We start from the raw sequence: 12,150 nt of genomic DNA, 5'->3' as shown, positions 1-12,150 counted from the left end.
TTGTTCATGAAATAACTGCCAGTTTCTCTGAGAGTTACAGACTTCAAAGAATATATTTGCAATCCCTTTCACAAGAGTGACATTCTCATGATATACAGCAGTTTCAATCTCTATAGACATCTTGTGCACCTCTAGTGCTAGCTTCACAGCCAATCATGAACTAATCACTAGAGATTGACAATCAGAGTCTATTAGTGCTAACCAGATGATACTTCTGTTAGTTAGGCTTTGTGCATCTAGAACAATAAGAGGGAGAGCAAGAACACTTTTCTTGAACAACTTTATTATATTAATTCTATCTACTTACAGCTCCTCAATTTCCTATTTGCTATTCTTCTTCTTGGGACAGTCTTTCACAAGATGCTTCTTTTAATCATACTTAAAGCACTTTTCTTCTTTTCTCAAAGCTTTATAATTCTTGATAAGATCTTTCCCCATCTTCTGAGCAGGTCTCTAGAGTTAACTTCTCTTATCTGTTTACAGTCTTGAGTTATCAGTTCTCATACCTTCACAAGCACTTCCAACTGGATTGATAAACTTCACATGTGAGGCATTCTTTTCAAGAGCTGCTGTCACACTTGATCAGAGTTAGGTAGCCAGTGCTACTATCTCATTAATATCATCTGGTATTTCCAGCTGTTCATTCAGTTTAGCTCACATAGACTCATTCAAGTTTCCTCTGTATAGATTCTTCTTCATTTTTTCAAAGCTTTCAAATTCTTCACTAATTTCTGTTGCAAGCTCTAGAAATTATTAGCAGTAGACTTGGTCAGTTTCATTCAAACTCTTGCAAAGATTAAAGATTACTTATTAAGAGTTTCATGTATAGTTTACTGAATCTTCTAACCTCACATGTAGAAATTTCTTGAGATCATTCTAGTTATTCTTCAATAGGTTGTTTTTACAGTAAACTTTCCAGAGATCTTTTCCAATATAATCAAGTTCTGTAAGAGTGTATGTGAGAGTTTCCTCATTATCTAATTTGCTTGTATCATGAGTGGATTCAATGCTGGAGATGAACTGTCAATATTTTGTATAGGAGCTAGTCTGATAGAGCTTTATATATTGTGATGATCTCAAGACTGACAGACACTTTACAGATGTTGGGTTGAAGATAACTATATCAAGAGATTCACTTTATAAGTGCTTTTGAGTGGCCTGGAGAGTATTCAACTTTTCTTGCCATTTTGCCATTCTCTTTAATAGTTTGGTTTTCTCATAAAGTCATTGGATTTCATCTCTTGATGCCAAGAGAGACTCTCTCTCTGATATTGCAATACTTGTTTCAGTTTTATCCATGGTTAAGAGAGCTGAGATGATTTCAAGATTTATCATCTTCTTGTGAACTTGGGTTTGTTCTTTGAGTAGGTTTTCTGCTGGTGTTCCAGATTTGTGAGCTTCAGAGGTTTGGCTTCTTTATGTTAATACCATTGTTGGGTGTCACCAAAAAGAGTGGCAAAATATGAGAATTGTACATGTGGATTGGTGTAACAATGAATTTATAGGAGAAATTGTACATAAAAAAGAGTATGTGAGGTAAAAGGTCTGATATTGGCAACTATGTATGACTTGTAGACAAGATTGCCACTGGCTCTCAACAAGAGATTTATGCAGTAGTAGTTTTTTATATATGCTTGTGAGCACATGACTTAGTGCCTCATAAGAATACATGTACTCTCAACAGCTTATGAGCTGAGGCCCTGGGCCCTCACAGGTGTTGTTTGTCTGTGTAAAGAGTTCGCGGGCAAATTCTTACAAGTTCACAAGCAGCTTTGCTAGCTGTCAAATACTCCACTTCAGTTATAGATTTCAAGACAAATGTCTGGCACTGTGATCTCCACAAGATTGGAGCTCCATTCATGGTAATAATATAGTCACTGGTGGATTTGTACACAGGATTGGCTCCAACCCAGTCAGAATCCAAACTGGCTGCCAGTTTCAAGCCTTCAGAATTCATGTCCCTTTTGAAGACTATTTCTTTCAATTTTGTGTCTTTGAGGTAGCATAGAATCTGCTTGAATATCATCCAGCTCTCCCTATTGGGCCTGCTGTTGAATCTCACCAGATAATTTACTGCAAATGCAATATCCAGTCTTGTACACATAACTAGAAACTGTAGAGAGCCCAGGCCTTTCCTGTAATTTATAGGCATGGTCTGCTCATCAACTTCATTTTTGAGAATCTGATCTGGTGTAAATTCAATGCTTATTTCTTTCTTTATTGACATTTTGGAAAGTTTACAGTCTTTCATTTCATATTTGCTCAGTAGATTCTTAATATACTGTTTCTGGTTCACAAAAAGATCTTAATTTGGCTGCTTTTGAACCCACATATCTAGATAACAGTCTTGTTCTGTAATCTTCTTGATCTTGAAACATTCCTGAAGCTTCTTAATAAATTATTCTATCTCAGCTTTATTAGGTCCCATTATACAGCAGTCATCAACATGTAAGATTAGATAGATTTGCTTTCTCTTGTGATAGAATAACCCTGCATCATATGAAGAGATCTGGAATTCTAGAGATTTCAGATAATCAGTAGCTGCTTGATACCAGAGTCTAGCAGCTTGCTTTAATCTGTAGAGTTCCTGGCATAAGAGCTTTACTAAATTACTCCAGCTGTGCTTGAATCCTGTAAGTAGTTGAACATATACACATTCATTCTCAGAAAGAGTTCCATTTAGAAAGACTGTCACAAAGTTAAAGACTCTGATCGTTCAGTTCTTAGCTGTTGAGATTGCAAAGAAGGCTCTTGTTATAAGCCCACTAACAACTGCTGTATAGATCTTCTTGTAGTGAACACCTTTTTGCTGTTCAAACTCATATACAATCTAACAGGCTTTGAATCATACTGTGTCATCTGTGTTGTTGAGCTTTCTATTAAATACTCTTTTGTCAGAGAGGATCTGCATTTCAGGTTTCTTCTCAACTAGAATTCAGGTGTCTTTCTCTTGTAACTTGAAGACTTTAACATCTAGAGCCTTCTTCCAATAAAGCCACTTTTCAGAGCATTTGGCTTCAGTAATGAATTTTGATATATCTGTACACATGCTGAGCACTGGAAGCTGAGCTCCATTTGCCTCTTCTTCTTCCATCATATTCAAGAGAATTTCTTGCTCTTTACCTAGATATGTGGGCTCTAAAGCCTCTAATTCATCATTCACAAGTTTCTTGATGATTTCTGGCTTCTTCTTCACAAGATAAGCTAGTAGCTTGTGTTGCCAGCTGTTCAATGAATCTATGTAATTATACTCCTCCAGGAGTTCAACATATTTGACTTTGGTTAGTGAATTTGTTGGAATTTGATCCAATTTTTCATCAAATATAACATCTTGTGAGATCATTATACTGTTCATTTCTGGGTCCCAAAGCCTGTAGATGTGCATGCCACAATATTCTACAAATTTGATCTTCTTAGATCTAGATTGGAGCTTTAAGAATTCATTCAAAATCTTCATGTAGGTGTCATATTCTTATCTATGAATCTATCTGCAATGGGGTTGGTGACCCATTCAGGCTTTAAAGAGTGTCAACAGCTTCATGCTCTTGCATTCATATAGAGGCACTGAAGTAGGCAATAGATTCATTATTATAGAGACTGTGGCAAGAGCTTCACTCTATAACTCATTAGATAGTTCTGAGTCTATAAGTACACCTCTTGTCTGGTTGCAGAGAAGTTATATTTCTCATTTACTTATTTCATCTTGTTGAGATATATATAAGCACATAATCTTCTGTTGTATACTCTTGCTCCTGTAGAATTCAGCCAGTTGTTGGCTCATTAATTCAGAAGCTCTGTTGAATAGTATAGTTGTTATGAATCCTGCAGCACAATGATAGAACACACAGAATGATTGGATAACACCTGACAAGGTGGAATTACAGACTGTCATGGAAGAACCTTAAGGTGAGAATCACATGACCAGTGATAGGACTGATAAGCTGACTGATCACACCAAGCATGATAGGATTGATCAGAGGACATAGCAAATGTATTGTGATAGGATGAATAGAACAGCTTAGCAGAACTATCACCAGAGGAGCATCATGTATATAATTACCAGAGATCTGATGGACTTGTTCATTGTGATCAATCTTCTTACTTATCTACTAGATACCTTTGAATCAGATACTTTCATACCTTGGTTACTTTCCATACTACTGAAGTTCTGTAATACTGTATGACTGTATCTGATTCTGCTACTCTTGAGAAGACCCCATAGTCTTGTTCTGACTCTGTCACACCTGCATGGAAACCCTTTGTCATCAGATCAAGACTGCCAGCTTAACTGGAGCACTATTAGACTATTAATCACTACTCCAATCTGTTGTTACTCACTGTGATACCTCTTGACCCTAAAGGTTCAAGAGTATTACACAAATACATAACACATTAATCATCTCTGACTCAGAAGAGAATACATGTGAGATCTCAGAGATTATATATAAAGAAAGAAACTTTCTGCATCACATCAAAAAATAAAGATACAATTCCACCTCATGTCAAGATCTAACAGAATATAGGAACCATGTCTGCATTTAAAGCACCAGCTATCAATGCTCAAGATCTTATGAATAGAATCTTGCAGCTCAAACAGATTACCAAGAGACTTGAAGAGCAGAACTGTGAATTAAAAGACTATAATGAGCAGCTTGAGGCCCAGATCATGGCCATTCTATTCACCAGACAACAGGAAAAGAAAGGTAAAGCTAAAGTCAATTCACCAGAACTCTTCAAGAGCAAACAAGAAAAATTACAAGCTTTCTTGAGAAAACTACATATCTACATAAATATGAAAGGCAAAGAACTCAACAGTAACAAGAATAAGATAATAATGACAGCATCATACCTTTATAGAGCAGCATTTGATTGGTTTGATGCCTACCTGCAGAATTACTATAAGAAAGATGAGAATGATCAGAACTATGATATGCTCAAGATCATTAATAGTTATAACATCTTTATATGGACATTAAAAACCACTTTCAGAGAAGTTGAGAAATAGAATGTGACAGTCCAGCAGTTACATCATATACAACAAAAGATACCACTACAAGACTATATTATGAGATTCCAGCAAGTCTGTGTCAACACTGATTGGAATGATGAAGCCTTAACCAACATCTTCTACCAAGAAATATTTGATGAGATTAAAGATGAAATAGAATGCAATTAAAGAAACAACCATGCATCCTGACCAAAATAATTGAAGTGGCAGTCAGGATTGAAAACTGACTTTATGAATGAAAGATAGAAAAACAAGGAAAAGCATTATGAAAAAAAGCCAGTCTGTTAAATTATATAGGAAATTGAAGCTGGAACAAGCAAGTACAACTGAATTCTTATAAACACACACCCATGAAGCTGGATGCAACAAAGTTTGACACTCTTGATGAGAAAGAAAAAGAATGGAGGAAAAAGAAAAAACTATGCTTCTGTGGTGTCAAGCCAGAACACTGAGTGAGACAATGCTGAGCAAAGAAGACAGATCAAAAAGATAAGAAACTCAGAACAATCTTAAAAGAAAATGAAGAAAACTCTAAAGTAAAACAGTATCTTCAAGCAATAACTCAGAAAAAGCAAACTAAAAAAGAACTTCAACAACAGTTCAGAGAGATATTCAAAGATTAAATTATGAAAGCTTATCTGAAGCTATTCCAGCAACTGGAAAGTAAACCAAAATGCTGAAACAAGCTGAATGATGAAAAATGGGAGTTATATAAAGAACTATGTGTGAGAACAAGAAATAAATCAAGTGATGATTAGAGAATTTGATCTCTTGACTATAAATATCATTATGAACAAAAAATGAACAAAATTCAGAGCCCAAAACACAAGAAACATGTCTAATATCTAATTTATAGATGTTCATGCAAACTTCACCAGAAACAACAAGAAGAGTTTGAATGATGGACACAGGTTACAGAAGACTTCATGTATCATGAAGACTATAGTTGCAACATCAAGAATTATCAGTGTTATGGATGTGACACTAAGAAAGAAGAATGGAAGATGTCAGATTTAGAGAATATCTTATATATGAAACATCCAGACTACACCAAAATTCATTAAAGCTTTTATTATGAGAATAATTGCTCTATTCATTGAGATGGAAAGAATAGCAGATATTATTCATGATCATTAAAGAAGCTGCAAGCAACCCAGAAACAAGATAACAGCAATAGTGAAAAATATTAGTTAGATAAGAAAGAGAAGCTCACACTGAAATTGAAAAAAGAGATAAGCTGAAAAATACTAGAATTTAAGGAACATAAAGAAGATATCATAAAGAAACTCAGTCTTATAGAAAGTGTGACACCTGGAGAGGAAAAATGCCCAATAGCAAGAACACTATAGATTCAAGATAATCAATTGCACTGAATAACATGTGAAGAAAACAACAGAATGTTAGTGATAACAATATGTAAACAGTACTGGAGTGAAAAAGAAAAAGAGATGGAAAAACCAGACCACTCTTGCCATAATGAATTTGAGTATGAATGCCAATGCAAATTCTATAAGAACAAGAGATTTTGGAAAATGGCAAGATCTCTGCATGATTTAGAAGAATGTGAAACCTGTGCAGAATGCAGAGACAACAAGTATATATGAAGAATACATAAAGTTTGATATACTGATAAAGAAAATTACATAATATACAAACAGGCACCCAAGATGACTCTTGTTAATTTGGGAAATGAGTGGGCTGCCATAAATAAGAGTCTGTGAGCAGCATGAATAGATAAGCAAAACTGTTAGCCACTAATATACAAACCTGTCACCTCAGAGTTATGGTAATCTTACTTGAATCAAAGCATACAACAGTTCTAGTGGACTCAGGAGTGACCAGACTATTCATTAACAGAAGATTTACTGAATGAGCTGGCATCATAAAGCAAATGAAGAAATATCTTTACCAGTTATTGGGACTGGAAGGAAGAACTCTAGATCAAGTTGAAGAAGAGACATATTCTATTGAGATGAGAATAGAACAACACCATGAGAAAGTGTGTTTTGAAGTGATGAATCTAGAGAACTATGATATAGTCTTGAGATATTCTTGGCTGAAATGGCACAATCCAGAAATTGACTGGTGAGAAGGAAAAATTAGGCTGACAAACTGTAGATACTTTCTCAAACCAGAAAGTCATGATTGGAGACCCACACTCAGAAATAACTTAGGCAAGACACTGGCTATAATAAGTCAGGTCAATCAGAAGATACCATGTGAAGAACAATCAATCAACACCAAAGAAACTCATGAAAACCTGACTCATGATGAAAAAGTAGATTCAATGATGAAGAACTCCAATGGCTTGATGCAGCTGCAAGCACAAAGAGATGACCAGAATGAAGAAATCAAAAAGACTCTATCAAGAGAATTTTGGAAATATATTGATATATTTAGGGAAAGAAATTGAAGCAATAGCTTACTGAAACATGAACCCTGGGATCATGAAATAAAATTACAAGAGGGAAAACAACCAACAAAACTACTAATATACAGGTTGAACAAAAAAGAATCAGCTGAAGTGAAGAAGTATATTGAAGACAACCTTCAGAAAGATTACATAAGAGAGTTAATGTTACTGGCAGGATATCTAATACTGTTTGCACCAAAGAAAGATGGAACTCTATAACTATATGTGAATTATAGACAGTTAAACAGCATTACAATCAAAAACTGTTATCTGATACTACTGATCAAGAAAGTGCAAGACAGATTGAAGGGAGTAACATGATTTACTCTAATTGACATTAAAGATGCCTACCATCAGATATGAATCAAAGAAGGCAATGAATGGAAAACAGCTTTCAGAACATGATACAGACTGTATGAATATAACATCATGCCATTTGAACTTACAAATGCACTGGTAATATTTCAAGCACTAATTAACAATGTGCTGCAGAAGTACCTGGATGATTTTGTCATCACATATCTTGATGATGTAGTTATATATACTAAAGAAGACTGAAAGGATCATACTGTGAAAGTCAAGAAAGTACTAGAAAAACTACAAGAGTATGATCTACCAGCAAAACTAAAAAAGTGTGACTTTCATAAGAAAGAAATTAGATACCTCAGACACATTGTATCAATGGAAGGAATATGAATAGAATCAGGAAAAATTAATGAGATACTACAGTGACTGACATTAAAAGAAGTCAGAGAAGTGCAGATATTCTATAGACTAGTGAACTACTACCAACAGTTCATACATGGATTTTTAAAGAAAGTGAGACTGCTCATACAGCTATTCAAGAAGAACAAACTATTTAAATGAACAACAGAGTGCCAACAAGTGTTTGAAGCAATAAAAGACAAATTCAGAAAAGAAGAAATGAGAGGGCACTATAATCTGACAAGAAGATATGTAATTGACATAAATGCATTAGATTATGTAATAGCAGGAAGACTACAACAATCAGATGAACAAGAAAGACTGAGATTAGTTGCATGCTATGCAAGAACAATAACACCAGCTGAACAGAACTATAATATCCACAACAAAGAACTATTAACAATAGTAGTGTCACTAAAGAAATGGAAGATTGAATTGCAAGAAAATCAACATCAAACAGAGATTATTTCAGACCATGACAATCTGTAATACTTTACAACAACAAAGAAGCTTACAAGAAGACAAGCCAGATGGTATACAGATGTACTAGTACACTACAACTTCAAGATAAGACACTGCAAAGGCACAGAGGATGCCTGGATGAATGCACTAACCCAAAGACCAGATCTGATGAAAAAAGAACAAGATTCAAGAACACTCTTTAAAGAATTAGAAGAAACAAAGAATATGGTTCTGAACCAACAGATATTAAGAGCAACAAGAATCATTACACAAGAATCAGATATTAAAGACAAGATTAAAGAAGTAATAAAGAAAGATGAGTATGCAAAAAAAATTAACAAAGAAAATAGAAACTTCAAGAAAGAAGAAAGAATGATACTATATCATGAACTGATATATGTATCTAAAGAAGTCAGAAAACAAGTGATGGTACAAGAATATAATACAGTTACTGCAGGACATTCTGAAACTGACAAGACAATGAAGAGAATTACAAGAACTTACTATTAGCCAGAAATGTGAATAAATATTTGATAACATGTTAAAGAATGTGAGATGTGTGTATAAAGCAAAGCCAATAAATACTGACCATATAGGAAACTGCAATCAATACTACAACTGTAAGGACCATGAAAATTTATAGTAATGGACTTCATCATGAAACTTCTGAACTTAAAGAACATAGAAGAGAAGAAGTATGACTTGATACTAGTAGTTACTAACAGATTGACAAAATATGAATACTTCATACTGTTTAGAAAGGCAATAACAGCACCAGATACAGCAATGGTAGTACTATAAAATGTACTTATTAACTACAGGATGTCAGAAGAGATAATTACAGACTGAGACACCAGATTTATAAGCAAATTCTGAATGATATTAATGGCACAACTAGAAATTAAACAAAAAATGTCAACAGTCTATTATCTGCAAACAGATAGACAAACAGAGTGATTAAACCAAACTCTGGAGCAATATCTGTAAGAATATGTCAACTATCAACAGAATAATTGAGTTATGCTACTGCTTATGACACAATTGGCTTACAACAGAGCAAAGAATACCACTACAGAAATAACACCATTCTACATGAACTACAGCAGAGAACCAGAAATACAGAAGCAATCAAGAATTGCATAACAAAAAGCTCAAGAAGCAGAACTTATAGCAACACAACTATAAGAACTGCAGAACCAGATGAGACTAGATATTAAATTTCTGAATAAGAGGATGAAGCACTACTACAACAAAAGGCACCAGAAGACACCAATCTTGAAAGAGGGGGAAAAAGTATTTCTAATTTGATGGAATATCAAAATCAAAAGATCTAGTGAAAAACTCAATTTCAAAAAATTGGGACCATATAAAATTATGAGACAGATTGGAAAAGTCAATTACAAACTCCAGCTACTCAAAAAGATGAGAATACACCCAGTATTTCATGTCTTATCATTGGAGAAAGCACCACTACATGCTAAAGAAATGCCCATGAAGATTGATGAAGAACAGGAATATAAAGTTGAATGAATACTGAATCATCAGAAGATCAGCAGAAAACTTCACTATCTAGTAAAATAAAAAGAGTATAATATCTTGAAAAACATCTAGAAACCAACAGAAAACCTCAGAAACATCCAGATGATTATTATAATGTATTATTAATGATACTCTCACTCAGCAAAGCATTAACAAATGAATTGAAGATAACTGAGAGAGAATCTGAGAAAGAAAGATTACTTAATGAAGTAAGCAGGCTCTGAATCTCTGTCTGCTCAGTCATTCTTTTCTGCTTCTTCTTCTTGAGATGTTCCAAGTCCTCCACAGATATTAACTTGGATTCAAGAAATTTATCAGCCTGGTCATGAAGCAGCTTTTTCTGTTTTTGAAGATGAAGAAGATAAGAGAGAGTTTCTTACTTGATGTGCTCAAGCTTGTTCTGAGTCTCAAATAATTTCTGCTAATTGACAGCAGAAGAACCATTATCATAAATGCAATAATGACCAGTATGAACACACTCACTACATGAAGAAAAATGACTTGATTTTAAGCAAGTCTTATTCAATAAAGAGCATCAAGAGCAAGAAGAAAGCATCATGAATCTGGATTGCTCAATAGCAGAAAAAAGATTATTCTTGCAAACATTAAAAGCAGACAACATGGTGAAAGAAAATCATGAGAACACTTACTAAGAAAAAAGACAAGAGAAAACCAGAAACTTAAGAAAGAGAGAATATTCTTTTATACTTTAAAAAATAACAGGCAGAGCAGTTGATGACAACACATTGTAAAAGAAGAGAATGATGTTATGAATTCTGCAGCATAATGACAGAATATACAGGATGATTAGATGACACCTGACAAGATGAAATCACAGACTGTTACAGAAGAACCTTAAGGCAAGAATTACATGACTAATAATAGAACTGATAAGCTGACTGATCATACTGAGCATGATAGAATTAATTAGAGAATATAGCAAATGTATTGCAGTAAAACAGATAGAACAGCTTAGCAGAACTATCACCAGAGAAGCATCATATATATAAGAATGCTCACTATCAGAAATCTGATGGACTTGTTCATCATGATCAATCTTCTTACTTATCTACTAGATATTTTTGAATCAGATACTTTCATACCTTGGTTACTTTTCATACTACTGAAGTTCTGTGATACTGTATGACTGTATCTGATTCCACTACTCTTGAGAAGACTCTATAGTCTTGCTCTGACTCTGTTACACCTGCATGGAAACTCTTTGTCATCAGAGCAAGACTGCCAGCTCAACTGGAGCACCATTGGACTATTGATTACTATTCCAATCTGTTATTACTCACTGTAATACTCTTTGACCCCTAAAGATTCAAGAGTGTCATGTAAATACATAATATCTAGCTTCTTTACTTTCTTTATTTGCATTGCCATTCTCAGATCTCTAGTTAAAATAGCTATATTATAGATATTGAGATGCTTCTAGTATTTGTGCTAATTGGCCATCATTGTGAGAATCATACATGTGGATTGGCGTGACAATGAATCTATAGAAGGAATTGTACATAGAAAAGAGTACACAAGATAAAAGATCTGGTATTGGCAGCTATATACAACTTCTAGACAAGATTGCTACTGGCTTCCAACAAGAGGTTCATGCAGTGGCAGTCTTTTATATATGCTTGTGAGCACATGACTTAGTACTTTATGAGAACACATGTACTTTCAACAGCTTGCAAGCTAAGGCTCTGAACTCTTACAGGTGTTGTTTATCTGTATAAGAGATTTACAGATAAATTCTTACAGATTTCTCTCTCTTGTAAGTCTTGGTTTCTCAAGATAGCTGTCTCATTAAAAATCTTTATAAGTAGAAAAATAAAATCTCTTGGAAAAAATAAAAATTTCCTCATAAGAAAAAGAGTACAGTCTCACTAGAGATGTGATATCAACACAACTCTAATAACACAACACAATATAATAACACAATAGAGCTCAATAACACAACAATATATAGAGAGTCTCTATTGTTCTCACTAGCTCCATATTACTATTAGATAATAAACACTAG

This window comes from Coccidioides immitis, assembly GCF_000149335.2.
Source record: "Coccidioides immitis RS genomic scaffold supercont3.1, whole genome shotgun sequence".
Taxonomy (NCBI): domain Eukaryota; kingdom Fungi; phylum Ascomycota; class Eurotiomycetes; order Onygenales; family Onygenaceae; genus Coccidioides; species Coccidioides immitis.
Note: the sequence above shows the minus strand (reverse complement) of the source record.